This window comes from Ambystoma mexicanum, chromosome 3q, assembly GCF_040938575.1.
Source record: "Ambystoma mexicanum isolate Mex_15411 chromosome 3q, UKY_AmexF1_1, whole genome shotgun sequence".
NCBI classification, from domain to species: Eukaryota; Metazoa; Chordata; class Amphibia; order Caudata; family Ambystomatidae; genus Ambystoma; species Ambystoma mexicanum.
Genome location: NC_090926.1, coordinates 791,069,629 through 791,093,404, shown reverse-complemented (window position 1 = coordinate 791,093,404; position 23,776 = coordinate 791,069,629). Strand labels below are relative to the sequence as shown.

At 42.6% G+C, this 23,776-nt stretch overlaps 1 protein-coding gene across 4 annotated transcripts in view; it reads right to left on the bottom strand.

Annotated features, from left to right (window-relative positions):
- GRIN2C (glutamate ionotropic receptor NMDA type subunit 2C) overlaps positions 1–23,776 on the bottom strand; it is an 853,359-nt gene that overhangs the window by 521,691 nt on the left and 307,892 nt on the right. For 2 of the 4 annotated variants that reach the window (XM_069654855.1, XM_069654858.1), the window contains exon 4: positions 23,643–23,738. The exons of 1 other annotated variant lie outside the window; for it this stretch is intronic. The gene's annotated coding sequence lies outside the window, so the exon portion shown is untranslated. The remainder of the gene's footprint in view (positions 1–23,642; positions 23,739–23,776) is intronic. One more of the 4 variants, XM_069654856.1, reaches the window with a different exon arrangement.

The following is a 23,776-nucleotide window of genomic DNA, read 5'->3' as shown; positions in this document are numbered from 1 at the left end:
CTGGATTTAGACCTTCGAGGAACACAGAAACAGACATACTTTATGTGAGGGAGGAGATCCACAAAGCTTTTAATGTCAACTCTGCATCAGTAGTTAATCTGCTAGACGTCTCTATAGGGTATGACACAATAGAACATCCTACCCTCATTAAAAGACTCAACTCCACAGTGGGCATCAAATATCCGGTCTGAAAATGGGTTGCATCATTCCTAGAAGAACACACAACGTGCATGAATCTTGAGGAGTTCAGGTCAGTCCAACAGTGTTCAGTCTAGTTACCCTAGTTAACCCGCATGGTTCGACCAAGTCCCACGGGCTATTTAATGCTTGTATTAGACCGGTGAATAATATTCATAACAGGTTCTCCTACAGATTGCAACTCTGTGCTGACGATGCACAAATCACCTTCAATGTAACCAGACATAATACCTACCACAATTAACTCTCTAGGTGCCTCTGGGCAGCCCATAAGTGGCTTACCTTAAACAATCTCTGCCTCACCTCTGCAAAAACAGAAGTCCTCCTGTTTGGCCTCCTCAACTCAAACAAGTTTCCTTTCTGGTGCCCAGAATTCAGAGCCCCCACTTGTCCCTGGCACATCGCTTAAGAACCTTGGCTTCATTCTTGCACACCACAAATCAACGATAGCACATGCAAGGACCATTTCAAACTTCACATACTGGAAGATCATAACAAAGCTAAAGAGTTGGCACACAGGCTTGAGTTCACTAGAGCATTGGCTCTCTCCACTCTTGAATTCTGTCATTCTGTGTTCCTTGGCATTATTAAAAGTAGACCCATTAACTCACGCACACCCAAAACCATGCCTCTATACAGAGCCTGGGTATGCGATAGCGAGAACTCATCACACTACCCTGTAAGGCACTCAACTGCTTCTGGTCAGTGATAAAATATGTTTGAAAGTGCTATGACGTTAAACCTCACAGGTTGCTGGAACGTTGGTTAGATTCTGAGAAAGACCAAGCTACTGGGAAATGACTGAGCCTCCAGGAGGCACAAGACCTTTGTAGATTGCAGAGGCATTACAAGAAGTCTGAAAAGTATAGACCCCGAGAACCCCAGGAACCCTGGTAGCTGAAACCTTGACCAACAGGCAATGAGTGAAGGAGCATGGAAACAGAAAAAGCCCAAGAAAGATAATACTGCTTTCTGGGAATTAAAGTAGCATCCCAAAAGCTTTCCTGGCATGAGAAACACATTTACTAAAGGAAGACAAAGATGCATTCTGGGAGTTGTAGGACAATCCCAAAGTGTTGCATGTATGGCAAGAATTGAAGTGAAGCAAGGCAATGTTGCATTTCTAGTGATGGAGAAAAAACCCAAAGCATTCTAGGTATGAGAAAGAAATTAGGTAAAGTAAGACAACACTGCATTCTTGACTAAATAAGACCATGTTATGCTCTGGTAAAGAGGAGTCTAAGCTGGAAAGGTTCTTCAGGATGCTGAAACCCCTTGGTGAAAATAAACTGTATTACATGGAAAATGTACTGGGTGTTGTGGGGTCCCTTTAAATAACTGGGATACCCAACAAAGCTCGTGGAATCCAAACCAAGCTCCCAGCCGGAGAAAGCGGTTGTGATATTGGAGAATTTCTTTTGCAACACGAGTCCCAAGGAAGAAACACAGATCACCCTTGGCTGAAAGTTTGAGATAAGGAGAAAATGAGTCGGATGGTCCTAATAGCTGAAGTAACATGAACACATAAAGCGTATTGCGAACAGGACTGGGACTGTGAGAACTTTTGAAGAAAAACAAAAACAAGACATTAGGTGGTTTAAAAAGGCTCTGGCCCTCATTACAAGTTTCCCGATATACCGACGATAATACCGGCGGGATACTGGAAAACTCCCCTACTGTTACCAGTGTCTGATATCCTGTCCTTACCGGGATATTCAGGTGCCGGCAACAATGGGAAATCCTTATTCCATGGAGTCCAGTAGGAGTCCGTGGAGGGCATTGCCAGAAATACCGGCACCGGTATTCCCTATGCCAATTCTGGCATTATTTTGCTGGTGGGGGCACATTTACCCCCACCGGCAAACTTGTGTTTCCCCTGTGTGGTAAAAGCGCCGATAACGGGTTTTACTGGCATTTCTACTGCACCAGGGACATTGTAATGATCCCTTGTGTTTTGATGAGGAGTCTTAAAATAAATGTACATTAAATAATTAAAAAATATAGAATCAGTGTTGTGAATAAAGATACTGACCACTAACGAGGCACACATCTTGCAAAGAAACACATTTTATTTGAACTCTATTTAATTTGTGCAAATATAATGTTGCTCCGCCACACAGCACTGGTTTTTGGTGCTTCTGCCTGTTTGTTATAGGTCAGTGAAGGAACAAACAACACAGCTCTTAGGAAGCAAGGGTGTCTTAAGCTGGTGACTTGGCTCTGCCGATCGGGTCTAGGTGTGGCATCCCTCTGATCAATGAAACAGTCCAGGGTGAGTATGCACTGGAAGGACTTCTCTGTCAGAAGGGTTCTTGGAGAGTTGCAGGTCAAGCAACGTTTGACAATGGCTTGTCATTCTTCAGAACTCAGGGGGGACACGTTATGAGAGAAGAGTAAAGTAGAATTCCATTTAATAGAACAACTGTCTACTTCCAGTCTGGTCATCCAAGCATATGCTCGGTATGTCCAATTACAACATACCTTCATTTTGCACAATGCCAGTCTGTTCCCACTTTCTCCAACACCAATATATTCCCAGTTTGTCGAACCACAGCATATTTACAGTTCGACAATCTAGGTAATTGAGCATTTTGAAATTCCGAGCAAACTCTTGGTTTGCTAAACCATTGATATTACAAATTAAACAAGAGTGTGGGAGTCCCTCCACGGACGACAAACATGGGTCAAATACCCTGATCTGTTGAATTTCTTCCCCTCAAGAGGGTCTACAACCACGGTTTTGGTTTTGCTCACTGTGCCCTTCACAGAGAAGAAATATCCATTTGTATATCAGTCTGGTCCCACCCATAGGGTCAGTCCAGCACCAAAGGGCTAGGTAATTCTTCTCTGAACAAGAGTACCAGCAGCAACCCCCAAACACATGTTTCAACCCTGTTGGGCCTCATCAGTGATGTGAAGCTGAGCCTCTCTAAGGCACAGTGAGCAAGAGGTCCACGTATGGATTACACTGGGTTATGAGGTTGTAGATCCTCCTAATTAAGAACCTACCCATAGAACAGGTTATTTGGCCATGTCTGTTCTTGGTAGAGGGGATCCCAGATCTCTGTGTGAATGTTTAGGGACTTGGGGTTTCACTCTTAATTACCCAGGGTAGTCCAGACCTGGACCCCTTGCTCACTGTGCTTAGAGAGGCACAGCTTCACCTCACTGATGAGGCCCAACAGGTTTCTGAGTGGTAACCTACCCATAGAAAAGGTTATTTGGCCTTGTTCGTTCTCGGAAGAGGAGCTCCCACAAACCTCCAATCTATTACCATTTTCTCCAATCCCAGGGCATTCCTACTTTGACAAAGTCAGTATAATCCCAATTTAATAATCACAGCAGACTCCCAGAATGATAATCCTATTACACACCCAGTTTAACTATCCCAGTACCAAGCTGAACCTCACAGTAAAACACTAGTTTTTACACCCTTGTATAGTGGCAATTTAAAAATAACAACATGCTCAAATGTTTCATAACCTTAACATCATCTCAGTTTGCTATGCAGGTATAGGACTGGTATGTTTTTGGTTGCCAAATTCCATTACATTACCATCCTGGTCTCTTTTCCAAACCTGGTATATTTTAAGTTAGCCACATTCCAGTATATTACCACACCCACACAGTCAATGGGCCTCAATACGAGGTTGCCTGTCTACCGGCAACCTCGGCTTACTCTTTCTGTCACCCGATATCTCATTATTACTGCAATATTACAGACGGTGGTGGAAAGGTAGGTTCCCATTCCCATGGAGTCCAGTAGGACTCCATGTGAATTGGAACACTGAAGCACCGGCACCATTGTTAATGATGCCGGTGCTTCAGTGAATTATCTGCCGGTAGGGGTATGCTGGTTGTTCACTGCTCCTACCGGCTGACTTGTAGTTTGCCAGTCCGGAAAAGGAGCAGGTAACTATTGTTACCAGCTCCTTTTTCCGGACCGGCATACCCGTAACAAGGCCCAAGGTGTTGAAAGCTTGCACAGTATCCTAGTAATTCCAATTCCTGTAACTTCCAGTCTTTTTTCCAGGTTGCCCAGTCCCAACATAACTCCATTTTACTGTTGCATAATGTTGACATGCTTCCACTTCTATATTACCTAATTCCATAATACTCTGAATTATTTATTGTTAGGCATGTTTATTAATCTGCATTTGCTTAGACTCTCATTTCACTGTTATAAAATTCTAGTGTTCTCCCAGTTTACTGTTACATCATTCCAGTAGAATCCCAGTTTAAAGGATTCCATAAAACACCAGTATTCATTCATAACACCAGAACATTTCCACTTAGCATAATAATATTTGTGCAATTCTACTTTTACAATCTCAGAAAATGTTAACAAACACCAGAATGTTTCCAGTTTGACAATTCCATCCTAATTTCTAGTTTGGACATTCCAAGCATAGTCCCGTTTTCCACAATTTCAGTAAATTCCCAGTTTGCTCAAATCTACTATATTCCCAGTTGGCCAAGCCATCTATCCCCAGTTATACAATCTCAATATATTCCCATTCCCAATTTATTAACACGAATATTATTCTGGTATGCTCTCAGTTTGATGATACCAGTAATTTCCACTTGGACAGCCTTCCTATATTTCAGTTTACATAATCCCAGTCAATTCCCATTTTGCACAATCCCAGTTTGCCGAATTCTGGTATATTTAAAGCATTACAATGCAGATTACAGAATCCCAGTATGCTCACAATGTACTAATGCGAAATTCCGGAAAATGCTCAATTTTTGCGAAATCCAATATGTTTCCAGTCTACCTAGTCCCAGTATACCAGCTGTGTACTGCTAATTTACTATCCCAGCATAGCCCCAGGTTGCAAAATGCCAGTATAGTCATTTTAGCATGATCTGAGGATATTTACAGTTTGCCCATCCCCGAATATTAACAACCTGTTCAGTCCTAGTAGTTCCCTAGTTTGGCTATCCCAATCTAGTTTTTGTTTGCACCATCCTGGCAAACTCCCAGTTCGCACACACCCAGTATTTAACCTGTTTCATAGACCTGGTATGTGTCCATGATATTTTCTGAATAACAAGCCCAGTATGGTCCCCATTTTGCACAGCATGCCTGTATATTTGTGATTTAACAGTTCCAATATAATTCCAGTTTGACAACCCAGTATGCTCCCAGTCTGACAGCCTATGTACCTTCACAGTTGGCCAAATCCCAACAAATTACCAATTTCATAACTTCAGTAGCCTCCCAGTTTGACAATCATTTCTCCTTGTACTCTAGTTTTCCAGTCCGAGCACATTTCCAGTTTCCAAACACATTCTATTCCCCGTTTTCCGTACATTCACTGTGGACTTTAACACATTTCCATTATACTCCCAATTTGCAAAATTGAAAATTATAGTCAGTCTGCACAATTCAATAATGCTTCCATATGATTGACAATCCCAGTAGAATTCCAGTTGGGCAATCCCGGGATAAATACAATCCAAAAAGAGTCCCAGTTTTATATTTCCACACTCCCAGTATATCCCAGTTTGAGCACACGGTTACATGTGCACTCAGTCCAACCCCTGTATTTCTGCATACTCTGTGTCCTTCCAGTTTGCGCATTCTCTCTTTTTTCGCATTTTGCATTTTCAGTATGCACTTTATATTGGCTGTTTGCCTTCCCCTGCCTAATCCCAGGTGTACAATGCCATCATGTTTGCAGAGTGCACCTGGCGTTCTAACTGGACGCCTCACTACACTCACTGTAGAGCAGCTCCAGTAACGCCCAAACTGGTAGCCTCAAATATGCTCGCCTTTGTGCACAACCTCTGTACATTCCCCGTTCCCATTACGCTCTCAGTTTCTAGAATGTCAGATACATCATCTCAGCAGCATATCCCCATTTTGGCACACCCTGGCATAGTCCCATTTGTACAGGCCCTCTTTGCACAACCACACCTCTCTGAGCTTTCACAAACCCAGCGTAGTTCTAGTTTGACAATGCCATTATGTTTTCGGTTGGACAACCACAGTGTACTTGACTGAGAAAGGGCAAGCCAGCTTGGGGGAGGGGTTGGGGGTTGGGGGGTTATAGAAATGCAGCAACAGCAAGCGGAGCACACGCCTCCCTTTGCCCACAGAACCCATTGCCAGGCGGTGTGATAAGGTTTGGTGCACATCACACAGTGAGATGGTGGTTTTCAACAGCCTCAGACAAAAGCAGACTTGCGATGGCAGTCAGTGTCAACCACGGTGCTGTTGCTACACCAAAACAACACTGAGTGGTGGAGTTACTGCAGGGGTGAAATATCGCAAGAGGTTCCATGCCAGCTGCCAGTAGCGCATGCTAATAAACTTCCAATTGACATTTTGGATATTGTTTCTACTGCATCCAGTTCAGGTATGTGGCTTTTAATCATGGAATTCACCCGTTTAAAAAAGATGCCCCGTGCCCTTTCTTAAAAGCAACTCAGGGGATGTATAGACATCTGCGAGCATCTGGATCCACTGGATAGCAGCTGGAAATAGTTATCTGAGAGCGATAGCAGGACACCAGGCTTAGCAGAGTCTATAGCAAGGCTGGGGCAAGCAAGTGGCTTCTACAGGATCCAGTTGCTGACATTGTTACTTTAAGCACACAGATAGTTGCATCCGTAAATGTGCTTCAACAGTAGAAAAGCAGCGCTGCTGCTACCCTTTGGACTGGGATGTGCACTATGGGCCCATCACATTCCGGATGTTCACTTGTATGCGACTGTTTCAGAGTGAATGGGGTCAATTCATTGCATTTCAGGGAAGCTTGGCTGCAAAACTAGGTCCAGAGACATTGGCAATCCCAAAGATTTCCTAGAATTATGGGGGACTTGGATGACCTGTAGGTTTCGCATTGCATGTTCTGCATCCTTCTTTCGCGGCATAAACTCGAGCTTCCATGTGCACCCGTCGTTCACACTAGCACACTTCCCTTCCTCCCTTCCTGTATGATGTCATTTGTCAGGCTTCTTCCATAAGCCTCTAATTGGAAGGCAAGCCAAGGAGAATTATTTCCACAGTATGTTTTTTGAAGTGCCTTGCCTCCATTGTCTTTTCCACACAATATACACACAAATGCACCACACACATGCACACACACCAACCACGCACACCACAAAAACTTCACACACCACACACATAACACACACATGCACACACAACATACACACCCCAAAGACACACACACACACTACACAGACCACACAGCCGCTGCACCCAACACAAAAACACCACTCACAAACACACATGCTGCTTGTTTTGAATGAAAACCTTTTTTTTCATTTGAAATGTAACCTGAGTGTTTTGAAACACTTGCCAGTGTATTGGCGCTATATAAATAAACAATACCTACCATGCCAACCCCCCAACGATTTCAACCATGTGGGTGAGGTACTCCAGCAGCAGAAATAAGGAGGCCACCAGAGTGCATGACAAATCCTTACCTGTATTGAAAACGCATACTGTCCTTGGTCAGTATGTATTTGAGCAGGAATGTATGGCATTTGCAGAGCACAAACCTAGCTTGGGATCAAGAGAGCATTTTCCATAGGGAATGGAAGGGAGGGGTACCGGCAGGGTTGGCGAGGCAGCAGAGGAGCTGGAATGGGCAGGGGCAGAGCGTGTAGGGGCTCAAGAGGGGGAGAACCAGTGGCAGAGTTAAGGCAAAGGCTCCCGTGGGCAAAAATGACAGAGGGCCCCAGGTGGGCGGGTCGTGGAGGCAGGGCATAGAGTGAGTGGAGTTGTACAATGATGAACTTAATGGACAAATGATTTGTAGAGGAGCAGCTGCATGCCTCTGTAGGAAACCCTGCCCCCTACCTGCCATATGTTAGAGACCAGAAATTGTGCTGTGTTTGACACCAGCCGTTGTGCCAATACCGCAACGTGTGTTTGAAAGAAGATACCCATTGAGACAACACTACCACATGTATCCCCGAAGTAATGACAACCAAAGGGAGTAACTCCCTGACGGAAAATATGAAAAAGAGCAAAGAAAGAAGCTAGTGACGTCACAAGAGACATATACGATGTCCCGAGATACTGGTTGTAGAGAATGTATGGGTTTCTACAGAAGCTAATGACGAAGTAAAGAATCAAGAGAACCTTGAAATGGATGACCTGTGCACAAAGTGTTCAATAACTGTACAGACGCTGAAATGCAAGTAGACTAAGTCATCATAGAAGCTGGCTAGGCGTAGTAATTAGAATGCAGGCAAAGCCGGCATTATATAGAAGCTGGGCATCGGTCTCATGAATTTAGTAAGATTGGACTCATGAAGAAGAAAGGGAAAACTGTGTTGCAGCAAGAATAAGCTGAATTGTGGAGCTGCATGGCAAGGTTGTCTTGCCTGTAGTCTAGACTGAAACACCCAAGGTCAGCTATCTATTCTGGAAAGGAGCAAACGTGCGAATGATGAGTCATCCCTTGTTAAGGTGCAAAGGAAGAACACCAAGAGTGCCAAGTTATATTTATTTAGCACATTTAAAACCTGCAAAATGGACCAAATTGGGTCTCCAGTCACGTGAGTCAAGGATGAAAATAGAGTTCGGACTTGGAGTCCCAGAACACGATAGTGAGTGCTCGCACTCCCATGTATTCCGAAGACAAGGATACTTTTGCAAGGCCAAGTTCAAAGACAATCTTCATGGTAGAAGGCTTGGGTGATGAGAGATGCTGGCCTAATTGGGTGGGGAGGTAGTGCAATGCCCCATTTTACACCTGGGTCTGGGCTTACGTGCTGCTAAGTGTACGGAATGTTCCAGAACTGGCACAAGTGTGCCAACCAATTGTAGTGGTCCATGTAACGAAGGACCTTATAATTTGAAAACCAATGAGAAACAGTGTATCTAATGTTTCGGAAGATTACATGTTTTAGAGGTAGGCATATGTTGTTCACCTTACAGTGGGCAGCCTATCACAATCCTAGCTCCTATAGAAGATATACTTAGATGTTCCGCTTAACCCAATCCCGACCCTTAGTAGGTTTTTCATTATTTGCCACGTAGTATGACATTACCTCGAATGTGTTTTTGATATATAACCTTCATTTTGTGAAACGATAGCTGAGAGAACAAGAGCGTACGCCCGTTGATGTTCGTTGTAAACTCCCTGTTTTAGAAAATTATTAATAAAACAGTACTTTGCCATCTTCCTGAGTTGGTTCGGTTATTTGGAGTTATTCTCTGTGATCCCATCCATTGCATACGCATTCCTAAAGGGACCTAAACCCAGGTTCTTTTTAAGAAGTTGTGTTTTTTTTTACAGTGTTCTGTGTTTGGGTGTCTGACTCTAGACAGAGACATATGGGCCTCCTGGCCAGGTTTTACTGTCAATGGTGGTAATATTGAATTATCAAGCCTGAAGCTAATGTTGGAAATGATAGGGTTCAAAGCAATGGGCAATAACATGGGCAATGGAAATAGACATTACAGGAGGTGATATCACAAGTTAATTCCAACTGCATGCAGAACCATTTCGTGCATGTCCCTGGTGTTCTTAACCCACACACTTGAAATGTCATTGAACATCATAGGCGTGAAGGAGTTAACCTTTTAATCCCAAAACATGCCAGGTGTTACCTTCTTTGTGCATGCTTCTTTTGGCACTTGAAAGACCCCTTAAAACCAACCCACCACCTCCACATCTTCTCCAGATCCACAGGGTCCTGCTGCAGGGCAGTGAATGAAAATGGGGAGGGAATAAGGGCAGGATAGTGAGGAAGAGGAAGAAAAGTAGATAAGAAGCAGGTAACATGAGCACTGTTTGGACCGGAGAGTGGAGAATGATGGAGGGCAGAGGCATGAGTAACAGAGTGAGAGTGATGGAAGGCAGGGGATAAAGTGATTGAAGGGAGACATGTGAGGGTAAAAGGGTGAATTGGTACAAAGAATGAACGGGGGCAGGAAACTACGGCAATAGTTAATAAGGCACAAGAGTGAAGGAAATACAGGTTATTGAGGATTAAAGGGTGGGGAAATAGAGCGTAGGGGTTCAGGAATGTAAGGAGAATGGGGAATAATGGAGTTCTTAAGAGTTAGGGAAAAGTGAATAGTGAGGGAGGGCAGGAGACAGGGAGAGAAGGGAGCCAAGTGAGTGGGGAATGGGGAGGGGAGGAGCAGCAGTTTAAAGGCAAATGGTGTGTGGGGTGGTTAAATGAGGAAGGGAAAAATTGAGTGACGGAAACAGTTGAGTATGCAACTAGCAGCACAGTGAGGAATAGAGCAGGATATTTATGACAAAGAACCTTTGGTATACATGGAAGACATGAGGATTAAGGGAATGATGTAAGAACAGGGGGTAACAGTTTTCAAAAAGAGGGGAGAAAAAGGAAGCAGGAGGGAAAGAAGTAAAAGGGAAACATATTTGTGATGCTTGGTGGGCAGGTGCTTGCCCTAGCTGCCCACCTATCCACAATCAATACACAGCTGCAATAGATAAATGAACCGGCAAAAATAAATGAAGTCACTGAAATAAGGTTGCATTTAAATGGGCCAAAAAGATCCACATGGTTGAGGAAAAACCCCTTTGTGAAAGTTCTATGTCTTCACCTTATACCCGGTTGGCAGCTAAACAAGCCCAGATGAAACCCAAGTTTGGGGCACAGGGCTGTGTGTGTCTGTAGGGTGACCAACCATCCAGCATTTTGTGGGACTGTCAACATTTTGGGGGCCGCGTCCTGTGCTGCATACAGCCAGATCGGGACAGGAATAATGCCAGACTTTACTCGTGTGAAGCAGGATCAGCTATCCAAAGTCTTCCTAGTTCACACCTTTCATGTGATAGTTAAATGCGCAGGGAGGCACAGTGCATTTCCCACTGCTCCCCCAACAGCCCCAGGTTCAGCTTTGTGTCAACCTCATTTCAATAAACTGATCCGAGGTTGATGACCCAGACACAGGGGCACCTAGGTAGGAGTGTTGTCCCTTAGAAGGTGCAATTGGTGGTTGATAATAGATAGAAGGGGAGTATAATGCTGCATGCTGTATAAAACAATGGCTCAAGCAGATCTTATATTGAATTCTCTTTCACTGTGAATATCGTTTTTAAAACCAAATTATATTGTTTTTAGGTCCACATTCATTTGCAGGCTGCTTCTGAAATTTTGCATTCAGGGTGGCTAATATAAAGCTATACGTGTCTTTTTGCTTGACCTATTTCTAAATTAATATATAAAGTGTCAGATTTGTTTATTATGTGATTTGCATACTTTTCAAAGGCATTGATAGAAAAACGAATGACTTCTTCTTTGGAAACCCAACCTTAAAAATATGTGACCTATAATTGGGACGATACGTAGCCAAATGCTTAAATCACAGCCTAATACTGATTTCAGCACTTTAAAGAAATGTGTGATCCTGTGCAAATCATTTAATCTCACTGTGCCTGATCAGCTGACATTGGGTGTCACTAGAAGTGATTTAGTTTGCAATTTGTCCTATGAAGAAAACCCCTCATGGCTTACTAAACTATTGAGTTGTTGCATATTAAGTAGAGTGAATATTTATTTATTGCACAGCACATTATTCTCTTGGCTTACACTTGAAAACATCTTTTAATGTCTTTACCAATGGTGTCCCAAAGTAGTGAATACTGATACCACTGCTGGTAATGTTATTTACTGTGATGTCGCTTCTATTCGTGTCAATCTATATTGAAAATTTGTGAAAGTGAAAATTAGGGTTTTGCATACCTTTTGCTAAACAGGTTCGGAAGACAAATTAGAACATATCAGTGCCTCGTATGCCTAACAGTCCCACAGTGTTGTAAATTTGTAGTTCTTTGTATGTGTTGAAGAGCCTAGGGGAAGGGGCTGGGGAAAGCAGCTGTCCCCATGTTGGCTACTACACAGCAACATATGTTTTGCTTTCATGGCATTAACTGTGCACTTTGACTTGTGTGCTTGTTAATACCTGCCTTTTGCCAGCTGCTGTCACCTTAACTGAAGACTTTAAATGTGCGCTTTGCAGCAGGTTACAGACTGCCTTTGATTGCACCCAGCATCCAGCAGTGTGATCACCTCTTTTACTCTGGCTTCATCTGCGTTAGCACCTTGCTGGCAGAGCAATTACTAACTTTCTGTAGCGGCAGTTTAATGATTCAGCTCCACTCGGCTACATGCCCCCTGAGATCAAAGAGCATTCTTATTTAAGTAACCTACGGGTTCCGCAGACTGTGGCCACCCCCCTAACTATAAGCAAGGGGAGCCCATTCATATTAAAAGGGATTCTCATTAGCATTGACAAATGTTTAGCTGGGCCTTGTGAGGGAGTGCTTAAAGCTGTTCTTTGTTATTCTACTGTGCCCGACTACAAGCAAGGAAGGATGAGGGTGTGTGGGTTGTGGTTGGTGTGAATAGATTAGGAAGGTGTCACCAGGACACTGCAGGGCCCCGCTCCTTCTTTGTCCTTAATACAAGTGATAAATCTGCCACTGGGGAGAAGTACGCGTGATTGGAGAGATCAGTGATTGGCGTGATGTTCTTTGAAGAGTCTGAACTATAGAATGCAGTCTCTTCTGCGTTGGTAACTTGTTCCAGGAACAGATTCCATTCTATCATCATTTAATCATATTAAAGTGTGGGTTTACAGCACCAAAACAATCTACCAAAAGATAACAGGTCTGGGGGACTACAGGGTCCAAGATGGGAATTTGTTTGAGCTAGCATCGGAGATATTTTGGAGTACATGATATATACCTCCTTTTAGACAGCCATTGCAAGGTGTTTATGATACTTGGGATGTACAACGTGAAAGAGGATTACTTGGATGTGGCCACTTATCTGGGAAACGATGGCCCATTCTCTCTAAAGAAGGTTTCTTTGTAGGTTTTACAAGGTGGCATGGCAGTGCTTGTAGACAGTAAAGGTGCCATTGATATCCCTGGCACCTGATAGTGACTACTCATTTGCTCTCATGGGAACCTCTTTTGGGACTATTGTTCCTCATGACCTCGGTGGAAATTCCAGCCAACGAGTCACAAATAATGTTACTGGATCCATTTGGTGGCATGTGAGTTTTTGGTTATGTGCACTGCACTGTCATGGAGTGTCACGGTTTTATTGAATATGGCGTTCAATAAAGCGCTTTTTTATTTTCAATAAACAACTGGTTCTTTTTTTTAGTAGGCCTCCAACCCATCTTGCACCAAACCTCCACAAACACCCCATGCCACAAAGGACCAGGAATCAGGCCGGTGTGTATCAAGAAGATATTTATTAATGTATTATTTAATGAAAAAGGAAAATCAAAGAATTTCACAGCCACCAATGTTGTGGCAACACAAATTGCACTAATGTCTACAAAACAATTAGGTTAAGAGGTCCTATTTACACAATCTTTAATGGCAACACAGAAAAAGAACAATTTGATCAAGAGATAACACCAACGGTTTAGCACTCCCCCCGCAGCACTCACCCCCAAACATAAGCTAACATGATTCCTTTGACTGGAAGGCAGTGGCAAGAAGTAGGAATAGAGAGAGAAAATCGGATTTGGGTAAAGCCCACCAGCCAGCCAGCAAAGAAAGTAAAAACTCGTTTTTGGAGCAAAATGGCAGAATGGTATTTTGATTATTAATCACAACTGCTAGATGACAGAATGAAAGGAAGTTCATATTGCTTACACTTGAGGAGATAGGGCAGCTTAGATAATACTAATCAGCACACCAGGGCAAAGTAAGAATGAAATGGAAAAACCGGTTTTGGGAGAAATCAAATGCAGAAGGGGAAATACAGTGGAAAATGGAAATTCATTTTTACACTGGATTTGCAATGACAGGCAGCTCAGAGAAGGGGTTTTGCTTATAGTAGGACAATCGGTTTTCAATGACAAGGACAGAGGCACATCACAGATAGACTTGTAGGCAAAAAGGAATTGCTCTCAATGGGACTACAGGTTGGGGTTTTAATAGGACAGATGTAAATAGGAATGTGTACGGTAATGCACACAATACACTGACAAATTTGGTTTTCAGTTACCAGGAGACTAATTCTTTTGAGGCAATACTTTAATGACTATAATAATTAAAGAAAGACACCAGGGACAAGATGGTTCATTTCGAATTTTAACACTCTTGTACCATGAATTTCAAATGGGGAAATTCATTGATTTACTTAAAAATATGCTAAGGATTTACACAGACACTGAGAAATTTACCAAAGGGAATATGCTAACAGACACAGGCTAAACACAGATTCTTCTATGTGAAGGTGACTGAATAATACTGCAAATTTGGGTTTTATATGGGGTTTTCAATGGGGTCTTCAATGGGGGAATTATTGGGTGAAATACTACAAAAATGAAGGGCGTATGCAATTTAGGGCTAGGGTTATTTGCTACTTACAAAGTAAGCCTTGGTTTGGGATTCTGGAAAGCCAGCTGGATCTCAGGACACTCTGGACAGCTAGGCAAGGAGTCTGGTCACTGCACTCTGCCTTGGTTTGGGATTCTGGACAGCCAGCTGGATCTCAGGACACTCTGGACAGCTAGGCAAAGAGTCTGGTCACTGCACTCTCAATGATGGTATGGTTCAGCCACCTCCTCTCCGTCCCCCTTCTCCTGTCTTCCTGGCTTTTTTGTGTGTCCCCTGACCTAGTACAGTCCCCCCTTATATGCACAAATTACATCACTCACTTAACAATCTAGGGGGAGTACTCTGCAATTACCCCTACAAGTCGGATAGAACAGTTTACTGTTTCTGTCTCCGCCCCCTGACATGATTGGTTCAAGGGAAGAGAGCACCATCTGTCCATTGGCATTTATTACCCCTCTTTGTTCTCTTGGCCACTTTTTGACAAAAAACTGTTATGTCTCATAACTCCATAATTCTACTAGCCCTGACCTATGCACTAGATATGTCATTTTAGTTGGTCATAGGGAATAAGGTAAGCCAATTGCCAACTCTGTATGGTGTAGCATGGCCCGGTGGCACATTTTTGTCCTTTTCACAACATGTATAACAGTTACAACTCTGCAAATGATCAAGCATGTTCATAATTCTCCATCTTTCAACCTAAGGAAATGCAATTAGTCCCTTTAAAACCACCTAGAAATGACATGAACGAATTTTATAAAATGAAATTATTTCTCATTCCAATTGCTGTGCAAATACCTAAAAATGAAATCAGTGATTTAATGTCAATTGGGAGGATCTGTGCCCCTCTGTGGGAGGGGTGCTTCATCCCCCACAGCCAACTGTCTCCCCCTGGCTCAGCCGGTGATCAAAGATTTGTATGACCCCCTTTGAAGTTGTCAGTTTGTTCTTTGTAGTGGGTGCAGGAAGAAGCTCACACCCCCTCCTCAACTGCACATTTGACTGTGGGATGGTTCACTGTTAGGTGTGACTTCCAGTGGAAAGCAGGGCTTTTACTTGTGAAGTTTTCTTCCTTAACCTAAACTGTTTTTTCCGCTATTATGAGCCTCTTCAAAGGTGTTTGAAGTCTTGTGGGTGGAACCATAATGTACATTACTTTAATCAACCCCCACAGCATATTTCTCTGACATTGTTCTTGTGCAAGCAGTGCTATCTTTTCACTGTGGCTTTTTAAAAGTATGTTTTCCTTTTCACGCGTGTGCAAGCCGTTTTTGCATTTAATGTTTGAAATCCTGTCTTGTAGGTCACAGGATTCTTTCATTTCTCATTTTTGAGTGAGTTTGCAATTGCTGTTAGTTCATTCTCAATTAGGAGTAGGCCCCCTTCCACATGGTTCTTTGATTTGACTTGAACAGGAGAAAAAGCCCAAGCTGTTTTTCATTTGCAGTATTTCACGGGCTGCTGTTCAAGTGAAATTGAAATCAGAATCTGTTTCTAGTTGTACTGTTGACATTCTTGCCCCTCATGTGAATTAAAAGTAAAGCAAGGCTGTTTTTGGATGCAATGCATAACTTCATGTCATTCAGGTGAAATAAAAGCAACACAGGGCCGTTGTTGGATGCAGTGTATAACTTCTTGACATTCAGGTGAAATAAAAGCAACGCAGGGCTGTTTTTGGATGCAGTGCATAGCTTCTTCTCATTCAGATGAAATAAAAGCCAACCAAGGCCGTTTTTGATGCAGTGTATAACTTCTCCTCATTCAGTTGAAATAAAAGTAAACACAGCAGGGCCTTTTTTGGTTGCAATGTTTAAATGCATCTTTTCAAGTGAAAGAGATTTCTGTTTAGGGCCTTTAAATGCACCCCACAAGAGTCAAAAAGAGGTGCCTCCAATTCCACCTAAGAACTGGTTATTTGTGTTAAATCATGTCTGATGGTGTCAAGTGATTGACATTTCTGTCCAACTCGTTGCATGTCTCTTGATTATTGGCTTGAACATGGCTTTGTTTTCTACTTCAGTATTTGCAATTATCATTATGAACCAAATTCCGGTTCCTCGGATCATAAACTTAAAGGCAAGTTCTCCCATCTCAGCAATAGCAAGGAGGCGAAAAAAGAGGGGAACATGAGTGGAATTCCCTGGTAATAAATGAGAAATGAAACGGTAGTGAAGAAGGAGGCCGGGAAGGGGGCCAGCAGAGCGACTTTAACATTGTTCCAGCTGTAACACAGAGAGTATATAGCCGACGTTTGGAAGGTCGATTAAAGCAATTCTAACATTAGGAAGTTGCAAGAGTGGGGTAGAAATGTTCCACTCTTAGGGGTGGTGTACCTGTGACACCCGCTTTGATCCGTGCCTCCAGCTGTTGTTCTGATACCCTTTCTCGTACCCTTTGCTGCATGCCACCCTATTTATTTGTCAACGTGGATTTTCACGAAGCCATTCACACCAATGAGGACACGCTACAGTTTAGACCCACGATGCTTGCGCTGGAAAGAGACAATGCCTGCCAATGTGACATTTACAGGATCGAACTGGGGCATAAAATTGTCTCTGGCACCAATTAAAACATTCTTTTCGTAACAGACTGTTTGAGTAGTACCCATGGTGGATGTTTTTGATAAAATGGGATGAAATTGCGGATTTTAATGAATATTTATTCAGTAACACTGGTCAAAACTACTAGTCGCTTAGACCCAAAAAACTGCCCTACACCAGGATTTTGTGTTTTTTGTTCGGGCATTGTCCTATTGCTGTATAGACCAGTCCGAGTCTGGGCCTTAACAGTAATTTTTACAAGTTTAATAGTCTACTACCATTAGCATCGTTAATAATAATGGGCCTCATTACAACCCTGGCGTTAAGGGGTTAACGGCGCCGTAAAAGGCTGCGGCGCCATTAAACCCTTAACGCCGAATTCACACTTTAACGCCTGCTTTTTGCAGGCGTTAAAGTCCAACCCGCTAAGGGACCTTGGTGCTAATTACGGCACCGTAATTTACGGTGCCGTAATTAGCGCCGTCCCCATTCCCATTGAGCCCTATGGGCCAAAAATGGGAATGGGGAAGGGGCCATGGTGAATGGGGATTTACCGCCCCGCCAACCTTGGAATGGGGCGGTAAATCCGCCATCCACCATGGCGGAATCCGTCATGGACCATGGTGCTAATAGCACCATGGTCCAACGCCACGGTTGTAATGAGGCCCAATGTGTGTTAATATGTGTTCATATATAAATGTTCATGTCTGGCTATGCCAACTTTTAAGGGCTGTAATAATATGGTAAACAGTCTTTTGCCCGCAATCTACTGATTGTGGGCAAATTAAACTGCATGATAAAACCTGCTGGTCCAGCAAGGCCGAGCCTGTCCCACACCACACACAAATCCGCAGAGGAGCTGACAGGCCCTTTCTTGGCAGCAGGAGAACAGAGTGTAGGTAAATGTGTGTGTTCTTTGTGGGTTTGAGGTGAAGAAGCAAGGTGGTAGAGAGTTTTCAATACCCCTAATGAAAAGAATACCCTGCGAGCACGGGAAAAGGTGGGCGCAGAAGGCATGGAACAAGAGTCATCAAAAGAGGTTCAGGGGTGAAATCAGCATTTCCGACACTTTGAAGGGCGCTTCAAATCAACCTTTAAAAAGCTGCCTTTTTTGGATGTGGCCTTCAACTGGAGGTTTTCAGACAGAGACCTAATAATACACGCCCCTTTTCCCCCATTCCTAATGCCATTTGTTTTATCACCCTTAGAAGGATGAAAGTTAGTACTATCACGGATTCAAAGTCAAGGGTGCTCTCATGTCAGATACATCACCTTACTGGTTAATCGTGAGCTATCCATTCAAACACATTTGGTACTCAAATGCCTAATAGCAATTTGTACCAATTATTTTAATGAGTTCATTTCTCCACAACCAGTGTTGGGGAGTGTACTTATCAATTAAAAAATTACCTTTATGGAGGAAGATAACATGGCCACCAAAAATATGTCTATTGTTTTTACATGCTTCGTGCCGGCCTCACCTGATGGTTCCACCTCACAAACTCGCCTTGCATCTAACATTGATGTAGCCCTGCCTGACAAAGTTACCGAAGGAGCTTATGGTTGTCTTATGCTTACCAATTGTTGGTCGATTGTCAGCATGCACTACCTTTTAGATAAGCAAAGAACCTTTGGAAAGCATCCCGATTCAAGTGGGGTCATGATATCCATGATTCTAAGGTTCCATCGTTGCCAATGTGATGCGATTTACATGGGTCGTCCAAGCAAGTCGCCCTTCATGATGGAATGGGTTAATAACTATGCTGTCCTTCTCATACCGAGCCTATGCCACTTCGGTCACATGACACCAGCCATGAAAGCCCTAGGTTGGCTGCCAATCAAAAGAAGCACAGGTTGGATGACACATTTCATACAGCGATTCATGGACCTATTCCATGATATCTCGCTATGGTCTTTCAAACCTATTAACCTATAAGATACCCAAGGCCGGCATCCCATAACCAATCAAACATCCACAAGGCAATGTGAAAGAGGCTGGGCAGCGGTCCCTTCACAGCCAAGTTTAGAACTTGCCTGTCACCACCATTCAGACTGTAGATGGACTTCTAGACATATCTGAGAGGTCTGTAGGTGTGCCTACGATATCCTGGTCAGCATATGTGCTGGATATGTCCTAAATCAGGGATGTCCAAATCCAGGCATCTATGGGCACACATATTTTCGATATTTAGGATACCCTTATATATATTCATGAGATAAATATTCATGCATTTAGGATTGGTTATGTACATTTATCTCATGAATATTACGGATCTCTTGAAAATCTGGCATGTTTGAGGCCCTCGCTATACCTAGTGACTAAACCAGTCCTGTGCTGAACTCACACCGTACCTTACCAATGATATTGAGGACATTTTGATGAGGTAAAGAGGATGGCTTCACTTGGCTTAGACAGCAATAACTCAATTGGAGAATTGAGGGTATTCTTACCGACCACTCCAGACAATCCCTCATATTCAAAACTGGTTTATACTAAAAATGTGTTTGGGTGTTCTGATGTCGTTTTAGTTTAGCACTGCATTGATTGGTTAACAGAACCTATTGTTATATTTAAAAAATTGACAACCAACTTTGTGGTATATAATTGTACTGGAATCACTTGCACAGACAACCTCCTTTCTATGCAGTCTGTTAGTAGAGACATATTTAATTAATTAATAAAAACATTTTTAAACATGAAGATGCTCCAATTAATTGCCACATTGACATGATTCAATGGAATGTTCTTCTGTAGTGCAAGTAGATAGATATTTTCTTAATCTCTTTAAAACATACTATTCTCATTTCATAGAGAAAAATACTACAATTCTTGTGACTGTTAAATTTCAAACGTCATTCATACATTCACATTCATACCTTTTCTGCCCAAAATGTTTAATTCCTTCTCACACTGTTATAAACCAAATTGATCAGCAAATTCTTCACGGGCGTGCACTACACAGTTTTGGAATCTAGCAGTATAATCAGTTAGGATGGTTTGAGGAATTTACACTTCTGAAATAAGTTTCTCACAAAAATAATTGTTTGTTATATTATGTATTGAAACATTGAAAATTGAATATATGATGGAACATTATTCAAAAATAATCTTGCCTATGTGAATAGTGAATAGTGAAATCAATATGTCATTATTTTATTAAATACTTGTGAGGGACGGGAGGGTTCTACAAATTTGTGGACATCAGTTGTTTTGCATTATAAACCCCACCTAGTGTTAGGGTTGGTTAATCTCCCTTGCACCCCACTAACCCTCAAAAAACATATCTAAATGGAATGAGGTTAGGTGTGCTCTTACAATCCCCCTATTTCTATTTTTAATTCTATTCCATTTGCTATACAATTATCGATTTTCATTCATCGAACCTTCTAGACTTCCATTATGTTAAGTCTTCCTCTTTTAAGCTGTGTAGCCAGTGTTGTGTTCGCCTACAACGACGTTTAAAATGGTTTCAATTTCACTGTTCTCTTTGGTGCAAATTGTTTGTACCATTAATTACTAATAATTAGTCATGGGAGATTCATTCCCATTCTTAAAGTGGCTTTACATGAACAGCATATTTACTTACATTCACTGACCAATGATGGCTGCATATATCGCCATGTTTTTTACTTCATTAGTCTTATGCTCCTTTTGAACTCTGTTTACATTTGAAGAAAGGGATGGAGCGTTAAACTGTGGGTCCTCGCTTCTCTGTCGTCATTCTAATGAAAAATTTACCAGAAAAGGGAAATAAGTGTGGCATAGCTAACATCTCTATTGTAAATTCTTCTTCGTGTTTTCACGTTTAAGATAACTATTGACACATAATGTATTTCAGACTCACCATTGTTACTGGCGTTCATTCGCGTAGGGACATGGCTGATCCAAATATGCGTCCTCTCTGATTTAGCACATGTGTTCAGCTCTGCAAGTTAGCTTATTGTGTCTATTTTCAGATCTTCTGCTTTATGTATAAATTCAATGAAGTGGCCGACTAGGGGTGCAGTATGTATTCTGTTTTGTACGCAACTGTTGTATTCGGTAATCACATTTTTATTTTCCTTTCTGTTTTCCCTACCTTACCACATGGGCACCAGATCGCACATAGTACCATTTTGGAATTACAATTTGTCCATTTTTGCTGGCTCCATGGTCTTTCAAGGCCTAAATGTACTTCTCTGCTTTTCTTAGTTTGGCTGCAGCAAGTGCAGTTACCACATGGGAAGTGGCCCTTTTGGACATTGTATTCCCCATTTTTCTGTAATGGTTGGCTGTTTTCAATGTGGACTTTAATATTATTTCAAATTATTTCCTCTTTGATGTTATTACTTCCTTCTTTTCAAAGCTATTACTGGTCTTTTCAAAGGGGTTTTCCCTTTTTCTAATATTTTCCAGTTTTTGTGGACAACTTTTTTGATCTAGTTTGAGAGATTGCTGTACGTCTTGACAAAAACCAAGTGGTCTTCATGTTTGTTCCTTTTTAACTTTGTTTGGTCTAGAAGTGCTTCAAGGTTGTTATGGTTTGCTCATTTCATGGTTTTAGCTATTAGATTTGGGGGGAATCCTCTTTCATGCAGTTTTTCTTTAAATTTACTTGCCTCTTGTTTGTAGTCATCTCGAGTGGTGCTGTTACTTTTTAGCCGCAGGGATTGCCCCAATGGCAGATTGTCTTGTACATGTCCTGGAAGAAATCTACTGTAATACAGTGAAGAGTTCTTGTCTGTAGGTTTGTTGTATTGTTTTATAAAGAGTTGACCTTTATCAATGTCCACTTCGAAGGTCAAGTCAAGGTCATTTATTTCATGTCTGTTTTCAGTATAGGTAAATTTCAGGTGTCTATCTTGTGTATTGATCCATTCATGGAAAGATATTGCCTCTTCTTCATTACCTCTCCACAGGATGAAAACATCATCTATATAGTGTCTTCACAGGTGTATGTGTTTTTTAAATGGATTGGTTTCACTATGCATAAAGCTCTTTTTGAAAAACTCGAGAATAAACCAGTTCACTTGGCTTAGAGTCACAACATTTCTAGAATTTGGGATTTTTCAATTCCCCCTCCCCTTCTGAAAAGCTAGCAATAGGTTTTTACAATAAAGGCATACATAAATAAAGAAACTGTGGATGAGAGTATAATCAGGCGAATCACCATGTGCATTCTGCAGAAGAGACGGATCTTCAGTGGCCCATCAAACACCTTCCTGATGGGATCGATTTAAGAATGCTGTGTTCAAGGAGTAGGAGGAAGAAGGGCATAATCCTTAGGCCTCAATGAGGAACCTTCCTACAGACTATGCACCCACAGTGAGCGACCCCATGTCTTGGAATGAAGAGAAATGTAGGTAACCATGCCTCAAACATTACCTTCATGACTCAGTAAAGAGACACCCTTGAGACCTTACGTTTCATGGAGGAGACACCTATGTGGCCACCTGAGACCCCACATAATCAGTGTGGAGGCCCGCTAAGCTGCATATTTTTAGTGAGCAGACAAACCAAGCTGCATATTCCTCAGTGAGGAGACAAGCTAGGCTACACAAGTCTCAGTTTGGATGCATCCCAGGCTGCATTCTCCTCAGTGAGGATACAGACTAGGCTGCATGTTCTTCAGTGATGAGACACAATAGTCTGCATATTCGTCGCACCTCAGAGATGGGATGGGCTTTGAACTTTAGACCTCAAAGAAGTATATTCCTGTACATTTATGCCTCTGAGAAAAGGCATCCTGCATACTTTGCACCTGCAGCTTGAGTCAGAGTCTGGTCTTGGGACCCCACACCAGAGAGGAGATGGCCTTAACACTATGTGCCACTGTCGGGCAATGCTTTTAGACCCCACTCTTCAATGAGAAAGCCTTGGCTCCTGAACTGCAATGAGGAGGATGCCTTGGGAATCATCTCCTCATTGAAGTGACACCCATTGGCACCCCATGATACAGTGATATGAGTCTTGGGACACTCTTTTAATGAGGAGATGATTTTGAATAGCATGCCTCATTGTGGAAACAGTGTGGGATCTTGTGCATTGAGAAGACCACTTTAATTCCCCAAGCCTCCGCAAGGAGGTACCCTTAGGCCACTGTGTCACAGTGAGGAAACATTTCAACCCCCATGGGTAGACACTGTTGCTGCAAAACCGATCAGTGAAAAGACACAATTAAAATGCATGCCTCATTTTCGGAAACTACTTGTGTCCCCATACCTTTGATGGACCTCTACGTTCCTCTGGCACCAACTCCTTGTGTGTAAAGTGTTTCGCTAAACAGAGGGCAGGAGGTCATTCGTTTTCCTCATCTAGATCCCTCCTTTGGAACAGCTTCCCCCTCCCTCTAAGTCTTGAGAAGGACATTCTTAAATTCGAAAGCACCTCAAGACTTTCCTCTTTTCCTCCTCCTTCCCTCCTCCTTCCCTCCTCTGCTAATCTCACAGTTGCTGTGATTGGTGTCTTGGACCCTTATGCATCCTCTGGGCCCCTGACCACTCACACCCAATCATCCTAGCTTCTGTCTACCTTCAGCACTTGCTTTGGCACACTCTGCGCCCTGGAGACTCACACTTTTCCACCCAATGTGATTCCAAGCCATATAGCACTTACCATACCTTGCACTTCATCTGTGGTTCACTCACGAGCATGGACACCCCAGCACCTACACCACTGCCATCTTCCTTGCCCCGTTGCTCTGTGGGTGCTCTGAAACATAATTAATTTGCTGTATAAGCACCTAACAA